This window comes from Manduca sexta, unplaced genomic scaffold (assembly GCF_014839805.1).
Source record: "Manduca sexta isolate Smith_Timp_Sample1 unplaced genomic scaffold, JHU_Msex_v1.0 HiC_scaffold_1395, whole genome shotgun sequence".
Taxonomy (NCBI): domain Eukaryota; kingdom Metazoa; phylum Arthropoda; class Insecta; order Lepidoptera; family Sphingidae; genus Manduca; species Manduca sexta.
Genome location: NW_023592255.1, coordinates 8,564 through 28,123, shown reverse-complemented (window position 1 = coordinate 28,123; position 19,560 = coordinate 8,564). Strand labels below are relative to the sequence as shown.

Genomic DNA, 19,560 nt, shown 5'->3' with positions numbered 1-19,560 from the left:
GCCCTATAATTATCACTAGGCAGACCGTCACAAATTAAGCTGCAATTCCAAAATCTGCATTTTTTTATATTTGCTACAAGACTGCGCCACGTTGAAAGACATTTATGTTTATAAGTAATATAGACATGAAGAGAAAAGTTTAAGAGAGAATAATTCTTTTAAGAGGGAGTGCGGCTTATAATAACCAACTTTTAAACATAAGTTTTAACTTTACACCAACATTTTTCATAATTATCATAGTTACGAAGCTGATTGTTTTAGCAAAAAGTACAACTGATGAAAATTATCTTGCAAAAAAAAACACGAAGTCTTTTACTTTAAAAAAAAATCATTTAATTGTTCTAATCGAAAATTCTCCAAAATTCAGAAACATATTTATAACTCGAAAATTATAAAAAATTGTGGAACATACATAGGGGTGATGCGGATACCCCAAGGGTGCTCTATCTCTTGACTTTCACTTGACACTATCTTTTGGGATATCTGTATATTTAAAGACTATCATCATATAATATACACCCACTTTGCTCTGTAGTTTATGCGACATTTAAAAATAAATTTTAACAATGGCAACCCAGTTACTATGAGTGGTCGTGTCAGACGGATGCTTTGGACGAGCATTTTTCGCGTAAACTAAATTGATTTCTTTTAATTAAATTACAGTGAATAGTTGTGTTAACGATGTGTGTGTGATGTGTGAAATGAGAATTATTATTGTGAATAGAAAAACACATAAGACTTAAAAAAGGGGATGTAAAGTGAAACAAAAATGGCTTCAGGAGACACTGATCATATAGAAATAATGGAAAGTGGTGTGTCGAAGAAGACGGATAACGCAACGGGACCTGGCTCGGAGGACGACGGTAATTTTCTAAATCTAATAATACGACACATTTCTTTGTTTTAATCCTATTGTGACACGGTATTTGTCCGGATTAACTGGTTACTCGCCCTACGAAGTCGTTTAACGTTATTTTTCCTCGTTTTCAGATCGCGACAAGAGCTCAATAGCTGAAAAAATGCTCCGTACGACGTGAGTAGTGTTTTCGGTGATACATTTACACTAGTTATTTTATTTACGCAACGGGACGTTTTAGAAATGCAGTATAATATATTACTGGCATTATGGAGAAAGCGTTTATTGTATGCCAATGATTTCAATAATTAGCATGCAAAATCACAAGTACGTCCTTCTATGTTGTCATTTGTATTATATTCTCGTATGCGCTCGTGGGAATGACGTGTTTTGTTAAAAATTTACCTCACATTAGGTTCTTCAAATTCAGAATTAAGAAGTTACGATTTTATATTTGCCTCTGGCATTGACAAAAGTAATTGTGTCAGACAGCCTAAATCAAAATAAACCATCTATGTTGATATTCAATGGCAGAATTGCTTGGAAGAATGATACAGTGTACCTATTTGGGGTCAGAAATTTGTCATTGAGTCAAAAATATTCTATGTTTTTCTGAGATATCCAATGTAGGTTAGTTGGCCAACTCTAAAGTTTATTGACATATTATATTTTTTAATAAAATATACAATAATGTAAAGTATTTGAAGCATCATTGGCTAGATGATAAATACATCATTTGTACTTTAGTAAAAGAAATACTATAATGCATCCATACATTAAAATTTATTCTATCAAAACTTCATACATGTTTAGTTGTGATGTAGGACAAATATTCAAATTTGCATTTCTTATACCATTACATAACTGAATAAATTTGAGGCAAAAGTACATACATATGTTTCACTAAAGGTTGATTTGTTCTACAAAATGAGTAAAATCAATGTGATTATATTGTGTCAAATGTATTAAAAAAAAATACAAAGAACATTGACCTTTCGTTTTCTTTTTAACATAGACTTTGTATAAAGGTCAAAAGTCTTACTGCTTTAGTAATCAACATCCATCAACAATATATTACTTAATAGACTTAATTATTGATGAAATTAGTTTTTCAATTAAATTCATTCATAACCATTGAGTGAAACATTATTTAATCATCATATAAGTAAACAATGAGTCATTGATAAAATTTGCTGTTATCTATCTCCAGTTATGTTTACATAATGTTTGGTGGCTAATTTGTAACAGTACTTTAACTACACTGTATATGGCATGAGAAGCCACAGACAATATTTCCAATGAGTCTTGGAGAAAGCATTTTACCATAGAGACCCCAAAAAAATCTTTTTTGTACATATATAGTAATTTTAATATTGAATAATTAAATGAAACCATATATTTATCTACTTGAAAATGACACTACAATAACTTGAACTGTAGATGTAAAATAAAAACATTTCAGTATTGAAAATGATAAATAAAAATAAAAAATTACATGCCCTAACGTAACCACTGCTACTCTAAAGAATTTGTCAGAGCGACAACATCATTCAGTGAGGAATAATTGTACAATACACTAAATTTACATTTAAAAGTTATTAAATAATTTAAAAACTATAACCAGGATGTATGGTGAAAATATTTCTTGTTTATGCATTATATTTGGCACAATATTAGCAGAGATAAAGATGAGTATGTGGTTTCATTTATTAACGTCAAAATGACCCTGTATACAAGACTTAGTTTTTTCTTAACCTTTTTAATATTCATCATAAGTCTATTAAAATCTTAATACATTGTATAGCTGTTGCTTTATATCTGTAGGTTGGAATAAAAAACATGAAACGCATACATCCAACATTTTCATACTCTGTTGTAGCTTAATAGCTAGCAGACTAATAGTGTCATGAGTTATGGAAATTATTTGATATTTAATCCTGTGTATTTGTATATCATACAAATATTTGTCTTATATGGATTGAACTAACAGTGTTATATCTCAGAGCTGGCGCATCACCTACCATGCTACGGCCCTCACTAATAATTAATAGTTTGGTTTTATAATGATTATGTTCACTTATCACACTCACACGAGTAAATAAAATATCTCTATGATACTACCTTACTCCTACTTTTTCTGTGACCAGATTCACATAAATGTAATTTGTTTTTTTTTCATGGTCCAAACTCAAGAGTATTTTATAAAATTTGATTGAGCAGTTTCAATTTGAAAACTGTATTACCACAATAAATTATTATGTATAATTACGAATAGTATCTGTATCTTTTTTTACAACTTTATCATGCATAATATACCCTTTTCACAAGGATAACCGCACATAGCAACAATGCAAAGGCTGTTCAAAATTTTTAATTTATTTTATCTTTGACTTATGTAAAGGTCATTTGTAACAAAAAAATAATGGTATGGGTTGTGTTAGCAACCTGTGAATTATGAATGATTCAATTCAGTTTTGATGGATTTATTATTTTTATCTATTTTATTTGCACCATTATCACACATGTGTTGTTGCCGAAACAACTGCAAATGTCATAGACCTGATGAATGCCTTAAAAATTATGACAAGAATGTCCGTTACTCACTGATTATAAGTCATTTATTTGGTATTAACTCTGTTATTTTTGGCAGTCCTTTGGTCAGAACTGCTTAACCTTAATGTGACCAAATAGTTCAGTCCCAGTAAGCATTATAGTGTTTGAACAATATTAACACTACATCTGATGACTCAGAATGAGAGGTATACAGTACTTTTTAATTAAAAGTTATGTTTTTTACTGTTTATAGGCAGCTTAGATACAAGACAATCCCCTCATAACATTATTATTTTTTTAATATAAATTTTAATCTTTGAGGGAGGACCATTCAACACTGCACATCATGCAGCTGACAATGATTACATTTTAAAAAGACATTGCCTTGGCGGCGTACATGTATTGCGTGTGCGGTACGACACCGCTCTGATTCTGGGTTAATATCCCGGGTCGGGCAACGTAATATTTCGATATGATAGACTCGACCATATCACATCATAGGAGGGAACACACCTGGGGAAAAGTGGATGGCCTGATTGAACCTCTGGCTACCCTTTCAGGGATAAAGGCGTGATGAGGGTTTAAGAAGTAATTTAAATGAATAATCTATCTTATACAAAACAAAAACCTTTACAATTAAATGACCTTACATATGAAATAATAAACAATGGTATGAGTGCCGCAAAGTGACCTACACATTTAATATCAGGTAGTTGTTTCTCACAAAATTATATTAAGAAACACAATTTGTATGAAGGTAATTCTGAGTTAATTTAAATAATTTATTACCTATTCAAACTTCAATCAAAACGGAAGGAACAGATATTTTTTATTAAAATGTAATTCTTCAACTATAATATAACTAAAAGAAAATTCTTCCACGCGGTAGTAGCCGCGAGTATTAATATATAAGACGATAATAGGGTACCGGACTCATTTTTGTTCTTTACTAATCTATATATCTATATAGTTATAATAAATCTGTAGAGAGGTCAATTCTGTACATGAAATATATTTCCAAAATAACTATCAGGGGGTGATTAGGGATCGATACTGATGCCAAAAATGCAATTAGTAAAATTTTTGACTGTTTGTCTGTCTGTCTGTCTGTCTGTCTGTATAACCGTTATAGAAACAAAAACTACTCGACGGATTTTAACGAAACTTGGTACAATTTTTTGTCATACTCCTGTGCTGGTTATAGTATACTTTTCATCACGCTACAATTAATAGGAGCAGAGCAGTGAAGGGAAATGTTGGGAAAACGGGAGAAGTTACTCCATTTTTTAAGCTTCCGTCGCGTGTGCAACCTTAATGGTTAAAGCTACACAGAAATCATGTATGACGGAAATGTTCTCCTTAAAATTATGTAAAAAATATCCCACGACAGCATATGTCTATCTTTTATGGTTGACTCACAATAACACGTGTAACTCCCGATAGCTTAGCAGTTCGAAGCTTTCTCATTATATTTGTCGACTCTTACGTTTATATCACTCTCAGTCATCCCTAATTAAAAAAGTTAACATTATTAAATATTCCATAAAAAAGAATCAGAAATCGGTATAGAAACACAAGTTATACATGAAATACGCTAATAATAAGCCATCATGCGTGAATACTGAATCATGCTATAAGGATTATTTCTGTATATATATAAGGTCGCGAACGCACAGGCAGGCGGCTTGCTTGGCACCTAGAGGCTAGCGAATCACCTAGCGAGTAGCTTCGTAAAACGAACATTCTCGAACGTTCGCGACCGGCTCCATTTTTGAAGTCCGAAATCCACGCGGGCGAAGCTGCGGGCGGAAGCTAGTATGAAATATTTACATAATATAAATTATAACACAGAAGGAATTATTGAAATCCGGTAAAAAATCAACAAGTTATAAGTGTTTGAATTTCGGTAGAAGGGGTAATTAACAATAAACAGAAAAGAGACGAAATACCCACATGTGACGTCATCGGGAATTACGACGCGTGCAAAAGAAAGAGATGTAGCGATATCCCCACATCGCGCCCACTTCGGCACATTGCAATATTTTAAATATATTTAAAATATTGTAATATGCTCATTTTTTAACCATTTTTTATGCAGTTTTCGCAGGAGTGCTTCTTTTTCGTATTATTAACCATTACATATAGAATAATGTACAAAATAAAGCATATGCCGGTCCCCTATTTAATGATTCAGAAATAATGAAAAGTAATACAATTCATAATAATAAAAAGAATCAGATGATATCAAGTCAGTGAAGTTTTTGTTTTAATTGTCATGTACGCGTTATTTCTCACGATGTTTTTGCTTAGAACAATCATTGTAAAGGTGTTGGTAATCAACTGACCATTTTTTAAACAGACTCCAAAGAGGGAAGGTTATCTATTTGACGTATTTTATTTTTCATCTATAGATTTTTATCTCACCGTCTATTGGTTCATTTTTAATTCGATTTTTTAGGCTTGCGAATGTCCGATTTTATTTTTTATTCTTCAAAATCAAATAGGATTTTGATGATTATTTTGTGTTGGGTTCGTTATAGCTTTAACATACCAACATATTAAATATTTTTTATTTGTTCTGAGTTTCGAAGATGCAGCAGGAAATTCCTTAGAATGAAATAGTATGAGAGTGACTTTTTTTGGGTTTAATCAGATTTATTGTATAACTAACAAAGAAACAAAAATTATAACTTTTTAACCATAGATAAACCGCCTCCAAGAACCACTACATTCCAAAAAAAATATCATTAGCTGTTTAGTATGATTACTGTCAAATAAAATTCACTTGAAACTTGTGAAATAGGCGCTAAGTCCATAAGACCCGTAATTATTCCCGTCAATATGTTATTCATATCACTTAAAATCATATACCAGCGTGTTTGTTATCCTGCCTTCTATAATAAAACATACCTAATAGTCCACTATATTTTTCCGGTGATGATAAACTAATGTAAATAATTTATATACCCACACATGACTACATAATGTGTATTAATTACTTTGTTCTTGTTAAACAAACTTGAATCAGCTAAGAATGAGTTAATTGAAATCGAATGTCGCAAAATGACGAGCATGGGAGTTTTCACATGCTTACCTTCCTAATTCTAAGTTCTGCAAGATGTTGCCATTGTCTATGGGTAGTCCTGGTCTAGTTTATTTATTATTGATAAATATATAACACCATAACAGATAAGTACTAATACGATGTTATACAGGCAAAGAAGTTAATTATGAATCTTAACAATTAGTTTCAATACACCTATGGGCCATTTCTGTGAATCATTCAGTTGGATATAAAAAATGTGGATTTTATTGTCTATACTCGGATATATGCGATAGGACCGCCCATAAACAGTAGAAACACTCCGACACCTTGAATTACAAAGTTTTGTTTGGTATTCCACTGCGCTTGCCATCCTGAGACATGAGACGTTAAGTGAAATAATAAATGTCCAGTAGTTACACTGGCTACAATGTCCTTCAAACCGGAACACAATAGTAATTACACATTGCTGCTTGGCGGCAAAAATAGTCATTACAGTGGTACATAGCCAGGCGGACTCTCACATATGAGAGACCTACCACCAATAGATATGGTCTTATAGTCATAATTTGCAAATGTACAAAAGTTATACGAGTTAGATAACGAACGAACATTTCAAATTCCTAGTAACAATATTAGATGCAATATTTTGTGTTATTGTTATTTCCAATTATAGTTATTAAGTCGTCACTTTCTCCTATCGCGTTGATTAGAAAAAGTTCGATAAACGTTTATTATATATTAATTAATTTGTTGAAATTGAAAGTAATAGTTTTTCGGATCCGGAGTCGATCAATAAATAATTATGTGTGTTGCTCGCGGCCACGTTTGCGCAAAACGTTGTTTATTGTTTTATTATTCCAAAAATATTTGGCGTTTTCGGCAATAGAATTTGAGGCTGTTATAGTGATGTCCGCTTTCTTTGACATCACACTGCTTCCACCCTAAGACTATTTAAATCAGGTATTGAAGGTCCCTGTGTTTCGAACCTAAAATTAATGCACGATGCTGCCCAGCGGTAGAAATAGATGCATCGATACTCACCTACAGGAGAAACCGCATGTTGGAACCCCTGAGGCAATTCTTGTTTGCTCGATCTCCACAACGAATGCACGTCCATCCATCGCAGGACATTTGTCGCGGCAATCAAAGTCAAATGTGTATACCTCATGTTTGTAAGTACATATTTCCCTTCCTTTCCCGCTCCGTCCATACTAAGATGGTTCTTTCTCCTTCCTATTTTCCACGCCCAATTTTCCTCCAAGGCCCTGTAGTTGCTAAGCCGGGGGATTCTAGTATCCCATTTGCTTTTTCCCCTGCGGGTTTTGTATGTATAAAAAAAAACCTCATGTTGGAACAAAGATAGTTGCAATTTATATTGAAAATTGCAATACAATTTACAATACTGTTCAGTGTGACAAATTAATTAATTTAAAATTCTCCTTTTCTCGATAAATGGATACATGTCAATGTCCAACATGCATGTCAAGTTGAATTACAAGCTCGCAATAAGCCCTTTAAATCCATTTAGCGATGCGCGGAATGGGAGCGCAATGGTATGTTTGTGTCTGTTTGAATTTGATACTTGTGCGATAGGTATAGTGAATTAATCTCTTTGGCAGGGCTGAAGATAGACACGGGTTACAGCTATTGTTTTCAGAGGGTAAAGGGTGAAAGGAGATGTTGAGGACGAGAGGGTACTTCGGACCGGCCAGATTAGGGATGGCTTTAGGTCTAGTGTAAATAATATGTACAGTCTTACTTATAAATTTTCGCAAAGCTATGCTTAGTTAAAATACAAATTTACTCGATCAGCTGTAAGTTAAAACCCGCCATCTTGCCTCTTAATCGTTCGAAAAACAAACAAATGGCCACTTGTACTTGCATTGACAAAAACACTAAAGTCAGCTAAAACATGTCTAGACTTTATTTTTGATTAACCCATTTAATAAGGTTTATACTAGGAAACCGGTGATATTTTTGGTAGCTATTAAAGCAATTCTTAACCACCTTTTAACTCTAAAATAAGTTTATAAGTAAGACTGATAATGATTGATAGGTATTTTGAACACGTCTTTAATTTTCCTTAATACTCATTATAAATGTGAATGTTTATGAAATGTTAACATGATTGTTAGAAGTAAACACGGAAACTGCTGAACGGATTTTGATGGAATCAGACACACGGATAAACCATTCCTTGGAAAACATATAGGTTACTTTTTATCGCGGTAATTTGCTCTCGTAGGAAATATTAGAATTTTGTATTCCGATATTTTTAAATATTGCTTTACAATGATTTGGGGCTTCTCGTAATGGGAAAGGCTTTTCACTCGAGCGAAACCGCAAGCAACACCTATTATGTTATAAAAAGGTAATCGAGCAACTGTATCATCTCCTAACACCCACAACGACTTAATGGTGGGGGCGTTGCCGGCCTTTGAGGGTTGCTAAGTACGAGCACGATTTAATATATTTTAAAGGCCTTAAATAAGGGCAAATACTTCTTCAGTCTAATTTTATTTCATATCAGTATAGAGCATATTTTTTCATGCTTACTTACAGTAATGAAATGGGATAGGCTATGATCGGCGGCCTGCCTGGAATCAACACCCTCTAAAAGACCCCGGGCAAATCGTATTAGATAAAGAGGTTTGTGACTTGAGATAGTCAACATTTGCAACAATATTTTTTTTATCAATATGCGAATGAGTTAAGGCATAACTTTATAAGACAATCAAGGGATTACTTGCGCATAAAAAGTGCGTGTATTCTGTATTCTGTTGGGATCTGTCCAATACTACAATTGGCAATAGGCCAGTCGTTTATACCTCCGCGTTATGCCCTTGCTCACTGAGGCTTTTTCGACGCCGGCGTTTTTTTTTGGCTAGACTAGAAAGTGTTCGATTTTTGAAATGTTTTAAAATATTGACAGTTAGAATATTAAGTATTTATAAGCAGGCTGTCATTAAGTATGCCGTTGCATTAAAATTTATGCGATTTAAATTTCTATTAACCGTATTACATATATTTGCACATTTTTTAAAAATGCTCTGTACCGTTATGTATTACATTTAATATCGTATTAATCTTTCTGAGTAGGCAGCTACGCGTTCATTCAGTACAGTCGGAATATTCATAGCGACTTGTAACGGACTACATAAATAACATTATACTAATAAAGCTTTTGAATCTCGAAACGAAGAATATTTATGTTATATAATATATTTTAAGACGCCCGATTCAGACGTTTACAAGTTGAGAGTTATTGGAACTAAAGGTCGATTGGATTATGATTTAATTCAAAGTTACGGTGTTGTCAGAAACACCCACGAACTATTTGAATGGAATAAGTTGGTAAGGGAGTTTGCATTAAACGTTTAACCTTTACGAATCGAAGTAATTTGTTCGCACAAAATGGGGATGTTTTGGATGGGTTATTTTGCGCCAATTTAATCAATTTACTTGTTATACTTGGGTAGGAATAATATCTTTTCAATATATTATTGCTTGTTGAGATGTTTGTGAATTATCGCTTGTTTTAACGGAGAAGGATGACATCCTGAGGAAATCTGTATACCTAAGAAATTCTTGAAAGGAATTTTGGGAGTGTGTGAAGTCTACCAATTTGCACTTGGCCAGCGTGGTGGACTAAGGCCTAATCCCTCTCAGTAATTAAAGGAGGCCCGTGCCCAGTAGTGGGACAGTATATAACACAGAGCTTGTATTATTTTATTGTTTATATTATTGCTAGAGATGGCTCGTATTTTCTCGGCCCTAAGGATTAAGTACGAGACTAGCCGGTACCTAGTGTAGTTAAGTCTTGATAAGTATTAAGAATTAGGTTAAGCAGGGACTTAAGAATAAAGAGAAAATAGACGAGGTGTGCATAGCAGCATATCGCATTTCATAGGTTGTAGGGTATTTGACTCGTTTTGTTCTTCACGTTTATCAAAAATTTACCTCATATAAATTATAAGACAGAAAGAATCATTAAAATCTAGTAGAAAATCAACAAGTTATAAGCTTTTTAATTTCGGTGGAATGGGTACGGATCAAGAAACCTGAAAAGTGACGCAATACGCGCATATGACGTCATCGGGATTTCGATACGTGAGAAAGAATGAGATGGATTGATATCCCTACTCCTGCCCATTGCAATATTTAAAATATAAAATTCCTGCCTAATTGCTTATTCAATTTTAATGCAGTTTTTAAAGAAGGGCTTCTTTTGCTTACTAATTGCTTGTTACATAAAAATAATAAACAAAATCAAACAGAAAAATACCTTGTTGATACTATACAGTTTCACGTATTTCACAAGCTAAGAACTGGTGCATCCATTCCTAATAAACCTAGTGAAACTCATCTTTATTATAAACAATCTGAATGCTAGATTTTGCCTTTTAAGAAAAGAAAACTAAATAATATATTAATCCTATGGTTTAAGAGAATAATACTCAGCTAAGCTAATCGGAAATAATATAGATAAGTGTGGATTTAATGTTCTTTTTATACTTTCAAAGTAGTTGTGTATGTAGTTTAGGTCAGAAACATTTACATTAATATGATATCTTAAATATAACTAATTCTACTTTAATAAAATAACGTATATTTTATTATTAAATTAGTTTTTGGGGCCGTCTCAACGGATGTAATAAAGTGAGCCGGTTTATTTTTAATATATTTAGTCCCCATTTTATTTAGTTTTTGCAAACATATGAATTTATATCAGCATTAATTGAATTTATACAGTATAAAACGATTCGATATGTAAATAATCCTATATTTTCTACAACTTTATGCCTAAAAGTAATGTCATAGGCATTGACGTATATTCTACAGACACGAACTTCCATATATGTTCAAAACCGAACTAAAATGGCAGCCAAAATGTCACTGTTATAACCTATTTATTCATTTGAACAACAAATAAATTTACTTATTTGACTAATATTTTTTATTCCAATCCAGGTTTACACTTAGACTGGAGTTCTTATATCATGAGCGCCACTCCGTACGCAAGCACACACAAGCTGTTAATATTGACCATACTAAAATCAGTTTGAATGGATTGCAGTTCAATTCAATTGAACATGGTAACTGTTCGGAACGCGAAATCTAGTACGTAGTACATAGATATATCGATGTTCATAGGTTTTTAGTGTCGTACTTTAAAGAACTGAAAATGGAAAGAAGTGTATTGTTTCTTGGGTTTCGAGTCGCCCTAGCAAAGTTGCACAGCAGAATAAGCGTGAAAGTAAACTAGATTTTCGGTAGAATCAGAATTTATATTGTTCTAATATATTGCACGTTAGAAGATAACCGTAACAAGCTAGCACACAACGCTTAGTAACAATATTACATTGTTATTAATTCGAAATACAATAATTCAAATAGATTCTATTAAGCTGCCAGTTCACATTATATTATAAGGAGACTTTGTTTTTGCCTATGGAACCTCAACATTAAGGACTAGGGTGATTTTAATGACCTTATGAATAGCAATAGCAAAGATTCTACCAAACCTTTCTGTATAAGTAGTACACCCATCACCTGGCCCAATATCTTAGAATAAGCCTTTACACCCTGACGTGTCTCTGTTACTAAAAGTAAAGCAATCAATTTAGTAAAGTAAACAGTAATGAGTAATTGTTTTTTGATTTATTTTGTTTGGTTTATGTGCGTGTGTTTGTTTGGAGCACGTTCGATGATTGACGAGTAGTAAATCATTTCTTCTCTAGTTTATTGTGTTTATGTTTATATTGAAATATTTTGAAGCGGTATATGCTTTAGAGTTTTGTACGGTTGTGTATAACTTCTAAACATTCCTTGTATTTTTTAATTATTTAATATTGATGTTCCTAAAATTTTAAAAGGAAATAATGATTTCATCATTTATATTAATCAAACAATCTTTGTTTATAAATTTCATAACCTTATGATATTTCGATACTTATGTATACGAGGAATATTTCCTAAACAAATCAAAATACACAGTATCGATAAAAACAACATTTTTGCCTGTAACAATCAATGAGCGGAGACGAAACAACGTCTAAGATAAAACAGATATACGATATCTATCATCAGATTTAAAGTTGTCGAGAGCGATTAAATCCGTCGGCTGACGGCTCACTCGCAGTACCAATATTTGTTATGAAATGGTATTTATTTGTCGTGATTTGTGAAGGAACATAACCTCAGTACAAAAAAGAATTAACTTAATACAAAATGCTGAAATACCGCGTGAGTATCAAGAGAGTTTCGATAATATCTCAACGAAAAGATGATTTGTATCCTATTGGCAGTGTCAAAAAGGCAATATTTAAATGAATTGAAATTATTAATTCAATTAATCAGAAACTATTAAGTTTATGCGTACATGATAAATTACACCGTATTACATTAGCTTTATAGATGATATTTGTATTCTGCAACTCCACGTTTATAGACAGGCTCGCCCTCGTCGCGTCATCGGATGGATTAATCGAAGCTGGGCGAAAGGTAGGTGCCGGTCTCCTGTTTTCTCTATTGGGGCTCATAAATGTGGCAGTGTGTCTGCATCAATGGCGTAGCTCTTTGGAATCTGAAATTGCATCGTTTAATGACTATAGACTACTTCTATTACATGTGACTACATGACTGGTTAAATTTAGATGTAGTTACATTATTTCCTACCCTGCCGACCTAGCATGCGCGCCATGACAAAATTTGTAGACTCTTTTTCTCGCGTTTTTATCGTTTATCTCTATATGTCTATTGACACATGCCTGCTCATTTTCTCGACCTGTTATGTCAAATGGAAATGGAGCAGGGATGATGCTATGTATGTGTTTAATGTGTTGGTTGTTGTTATTGACAAGGGCGCCTCTCCGCGATTTTACTTGATCTAAAGCATATCAGTTTCAATTAGTTCTACTAGTTTAATATGTTATTAGTTGCGCCACCACTATTGAATGATATTCATGATATTACGTCACCGATCTATGTCTATCTTACGGGGCTTGGGCTAACTAAAGATCGTAATGTGAAATTCGCAAGTTGTTTAATATACTGTAATTTTAAAGTTTTTTTTTTTGTCTCGCTGTTTTAACATAGATTTGGTTCTGTTACAAAACCTCAATCAGGAAACCAAATCAGTCGCACAGTCCTATAACAGAACCTAACAACACACTACCACTAAAATAAACGTAGCGTTTAAACGCCGCGTTTTTACAACGCCTATGTCCAACAAAGCCAAACCACTAAGCCACCCATTGTGCGAATCACATGACTCACGAAATATCATATTCTATCGCGGTACATTGACCGGGTAAGGCCATTATCACACGAACGGACAGTTCTCGAAGGATTTTCACAAAGAAATAATAAACAAATGGCGGAAACGTCGCGCTCGTTATACGGTACATTTGAATGGATGTCTATTAGCGTAGATTTTTTTTAATGGGACCTACTTAGTGTCTAACAACGGCATTAGGCTCTGTGTACAAGGCGTGATAATTGCATTTTTACTTGCTAAATAAATGGTTTGATTTAGCAAGCGTCTTTTCAGAACAAAATTTGGAATTAAAGGCTTGAGTTGAGAACATGTCGATCAACTGGGAATTTGCTGTTCTATTCACTGGTGCTTTTATTATGTAAAGTAGTCAATTTAAATAACACTAATTAAGTTTTTATTTGGTATTAATATGGTATTGTAAATATTACAAAAAAATGTTTAATACTTGAATTATCGTAACAAACCTGGGAATGATATTTAAGTTTTTCTTCTTACTGTCAACCTGGAGTCTGCAACTTTGTCCCGGTATGGCGACAACCTCGCCCCCTATCACATCATGGGACGGAACACACTTGGCGAAAAGTGGGTGCTCCGGTTGTACATCTGTCTATTTCTTTGGGAATATAAAGGCGCGTGTGTGTTTGAAACGTTGAGATAAGTAAAAATTTGCTAATACATCTCTTGCGCTGTTGGCGCAAATTAATATCCTACAATAAATATGACAGTCTTAGCAGGATATGGACATTAAAATGGTAATATTGTGTACTTTCTTCTCCCCTAAGAGGGGGATATATCCTGGCATAAGTCCAGACTAATAAATAAGTTTAGTCAGACGGCCCTAGTGTAAGAAAAGTATAAAGGCAAGTATTCCTCTATTATTTGTTTTATGGTTATGAGAGATTGTAGTCGCGGCTTTCGGTTCGGGAGAGTTACGACATAGCTTGCCTCTTAAAAGGATGAGTTTGTTGGTCTTTCCCAATGTATAATCAAATACTTTTCTTCACAAACTTTCGCATTTATATTATTAAGATAAGACAGTAAATAGTTAATACTCGATTATCTTACTTTTGATTACGCAACTTGCACGCCACGAATTATAAATCAACGCGCATAAATATTTAAAGGTGGAAAATGGGTTACACCAGGTCGTGGCGCGTTTAAATATTAAGGGCAGAGAACGTACCGAGTATATACCTACGTCATTTGCGAACGTTGGAAAAATAAAACGTTTAATCACCACCAAAATGTTTACTCGTCGGTGAAAAAAAAAAATTTGTGTTAAAACCATTGCCGAGAATAATTTTACGATCTCGGCCACTGGAAACTTTGATATCTTCACGGGGAAGGACGGCTCGTGTTGTTTTTTCTAGGCTGTTTGGCTGTCTAGACGGTATTAATTTTCCTATATAAACTTTTAATGATAATGCGAGGTTTTGTAGTAGTATTTATAATGATATCAGCCCTGTATTGTATACTTTTCCATTGCTGGGTTCGAGCCTCCACTACTATAGAGAGGGATTAGGCCTTAGTCCACCACGATGGCCTAGTGCGGATTATTAGAATTCAGACACCCTAAAAATTCCTATAGAGAATTTCTCAGGGATACAGGTTTCCTCACGATGTTTTCCTTCACCGTTAGAGCAAGCGATAATTTACAAAGAATACACACTTAATTTTAGAAAAGTCAGAAGTGTATGCCCTTGAGATTTGAACCTGCAGACATTCGTCTCGGCAGTCCGTTCCACACCAACTACATAGGCTGTCGTCCGTTTTGTAGTACTTAATCTTGTTCCTTACGAGGACGTAACGCACACATTTCGATACTCTTATGTATGTCCTAGAAATAATACGGAATAACCGCCATTCTCAATAAAGGATCCCAAACGCCTTTTTCCATCTATTTAAAAATTGACCAATCAGAACGAGGTTTTTTGACATACGCACAAATAAGTCATTTTGATTGGCTCATTCTCGAAATCGGATTGAAGATTGAGATTGGGATCGTTTATTGAAAACGCTGTAAAATTTTAGATTCTACATCTAATTAATTAGTCATTCTTCAAACAAACGGCAGTCTTGTGCAAGGGTTTTCATATGGGAAGGTATACGAGAAACTTAACATACTGCTGTTTCGTTTGTTACCGTTATTCTAATTTTGTTAACAAGCTTGTGTGACTAGTAGGTTGACTTCCTCGGTGCCGTTGTTGTAATTGTATGCGGTACAAGTATGACTACCGTACTGAGGACCTAGATTCGAGACCCGGGTTGGGTCAAAAATAATTGTGACTGGGTTTTTTTTAAATTTACTCAGTCGCAGCTCGGAGTCGGGAGGTTGATGTAAAACTCCCGTGCCCCGGAAATCACATAAAGCCGTTGGTCCTGCGCCTGATCTCTCTACAGTCATGTCGTATCGCCTCACCAGACTAAGAGAGTGAAGGAATAGAGTATGCACCTGTGTATTGCGCACACATTTGCGCGCTATATCTCCTGCCTACTTGGCTGATCTCCGTTGAGATTGACCGCCGTGGCTGAAATTCGGTTAGGAAAGAATTATAGTTGGTGTGGCTACTAGGCATTGTAGATCTTAACAAATGGCTTAGGATGTTAACACAATTCAGTGTCATTTAGAATTTTTAAATTTGAAGATCCCGGTTGGGTTGCTACTTTTTTTTTATTACTTTGAATGACGAGACGAGCTTGCCGTTCCCCTGATGGTAAGCGATATAACGGCCCAGAAACAGTAGAAACACCATCCAACACCGCCCTTACTGCGCGCGCCATCGTGAGACATGAGATGTTAAGTCTCATTATGTCTAGTAGACTACAGTGTCCTTCAAACTGGAACACAACAGTGACTACACACTGCTGCTTGTCGACAGAAATATACATTGCGGTGGTACTTAGCCAGGCGGCCTACTCTTATGAGAGATCTACCAACCACCGACCAACTACCAGTTGGTAGTTGTTAAAATTGAGTCATACAAAACAATGTTCTCAATGTCTCACCAACACAAGCTCTAATCACGCCAACACGCGAAAAACAATCGCGACCGTGAACTTACCGAGGCACAATAACCGGGGGCCGATGACCTGACCAATTTCGGACAACGCTTATGTCGGGAGACATTTATGTTTAGATGTTTATTTATAGATGCGGAAGTGGTGGGGGTTCGGGATGGTTGGGTGGAAGTTTGGAGAACTTTGATTTGTTGAAGGATGGATTTGGTTGGTGAGTTACGTCAATTGATGATATTGCATGGGATTGTGAACGGGCGAGCTGGTTAGCTTATAATCTTCGTCGTCTAAGCACTCGTCACACAGAGTAATGGAAATATCCTGATGACGTTAAAGGAACTCGCTGTCAGTGTCATCGACAAAGAACTGGTGCAATTGATGCGAGTATCCCCATTCTTTTTAGACGGTTCTAAATTGATAGATTCCGAGAATTAACCAATCAATATAACTCATTGGTAAGCATTTAAAAAAACTGATCTGATTAGTCCATATTTCAGAAAGATCGAAAAAGATTGAAATCGATTGAGATTATTAAAATGATGCAATAGGTTAGTAACTTTAGCCGTATCGCTATCGACATATTTTGTTAATCTCTCATCGACAAGATTAAATATTATGTCTTTCTGGTCTACATAAGTTAAGAAACACATGACACGCTAGGAATTTCAACCTATTACGGTAAATTGTTAATCATCTAACGGACCATTATGTGTTGCGGAACGCGGTATCTTAACTCTTATTTATGACAGTGTATCGTTGACATAATCTAGCTAGAAACGTGTGGGTGAACCACCCACTTCGGCCAAATGACCTGATAAATACATTGGGGATGTAGTTATAATGTGCTTGTATCAAAAGCCACGTGAAGTGTCAGTTCGGGTTTTGTACGGTGAGTGAGTTTTGGATCTTCAAAACCTTCCTTCCGTTCCTAATCTTTTCGTATAAGATCCTTTACCCACGGTATATTTATTCGTACGGATATAATGCGGTTTTTGTACGCTTCTCTTCTCAATAAGAATGTGTGTAATAGTTCAGAATGTAGCCTTTTTAAACGTGCATGGCAAAATGATTTCACTGCACCTGGATGATAAGTTCAACGGATCTAGATAAGTATTGACTGACGATTATTTATCCCTCGCCAGTTGCAATTATGGCGGCTTGTTTGAAACAGAATAGACACATTGCTCTCTTAGTAAAATAATGACCTATTCCAAAATTGTTAATTTCTGGGAGTCTTCCAAAAACTCATTTCTGTTTGCTACCTTTTTTAATTATTTTTTTTCATGCCAAACTTTTCAGTTTTTACGTATCTTTAACAATTTCAATTTTATAGCAAATTAATAAAAGGTCGAAAACAGAAATGAGTTTTTTGACGATTACCACATATTAACAATTTTGGAATAGGTCATTGTTTTATTAAGAGAGCGACATACTGATTCCAGAACGCGACACCTTTACGTTCGCCACTATGGGGGGTTTAACACCTTCTGTACAGTGATCGTTATTCGAGCGGATATAATTCCTAAATCAGCTGCTTTGCTGCTTTGGGTTTAAAGCGTGTCAGTTCGTTTAAGTATCCATAGGCTCAAAATCAAGGAGCACATCCATGTTTCTGGTATTGTAGGTATTCATGAGAACGGAGATCATTTGAAGACCCACTTGCATACCTGTTGGATTTAGCTATAAAAATATGTTTGACGGCGTCTGTAGCGCTTATGGAAAATGTTTGTGTTATCCGCAAATATTTGAATGTTGGGAATCCCTATGTTGCTTTCTTATCATGGATATATGTGTCAATTATGGCAGCCCATTTTTTAAAAATTTTATAGTGTCGGCACTGGGTGCTACATTAAAAATACAAATACTCACATGCTCCGTGCTAACTGCTTACAAGTAACCTTAACTAACAATTTCCAAGAAATGGCGGCCGATTAGCCTCTATTGTTTCTAATCGATTGTGATGATTACATTAATCTAATCATTATGTTTAGCGTGATTTAATTTTTAAACAAACCATATCATCCAGATCCGGCTTTAAGTACATTTTCGTATTGTCAGGAATGTATTTGCATATTTCTCCAAAGGTTTCTCGATGATCGCCAGGAGGACTTTTGAATTGTTTATCATATCTCTCGATAATCACATTTTAGACTTTAAGTATTGCTTACATAAATTTCATTTTTCTTCTCAGCCGGCCGTAGGCCCTTCGGGCGCCATCAGCAAAGTCCACAAGTCGGACAGGAAGATCGGCCACCGGCGAGTCGGCGAGGGTGGCGAGATCACCTACAAGAAGATCCAGTCGTCGCAGATTATGGGCTCCATACAACTTGGTAAGTCTTTGAAAGATATGATGAAGAATTACGCGAACTTCGCGTCATACAACTCCACTCTGATGATGGTTGTATAATCCTTTCTCTTCGTTTCCTGTCGTCCTCTATCGTCTGACAATAGCTAACATATTCATATTAGCTTGCCACCTTATTAAATCGGTGAATAAAAGGTAACGAGTAATATATATTAAAAGAACTTACAAAATTACTTTTATTACATCAAAGCTAAGGGCAGACGTGTCATCTGATAGAAGATGATATCCATCGCTTGAATCACTGACCGCACGAAACGCTAGAGTAAAACTGGGAATGCACGCCGGCCTACTATGTGATGGTAGTGCTAACCGATCTGTTTGTTTATGAGAACTAATGAGTAAATATGAAGTTTAGAAAATAAGAATATTTTGTATAATTCTATGTAGCTTGGCCGTTATATTAAGTTAATGACTTTGTGGGGTGAAAAAAAAGTCGGATGCCTGAT

At 34.8% G+C, this 19,560-nt stretch overlaps 1 long non-coding RNA gene across 1 annotated transcript; it reads left to right on the top strand.

Moving 5' to 3' along the window:
* Positions 1-570: 570 nt before the first annotated feature.
* On the top strand, positions 571-19,144 carry LOC119191361. The gene is made up of 3 exons (XR_005113433.1): positions 571-863; positions 991-1,033; positions 18,941-19,144. It is a non-coding gene; the product is annotated as an uncharacterized LOC119191361 (long non-coding RNA).
* Positions 19,145-19,560: the final 416 nt, after the last annotated feature.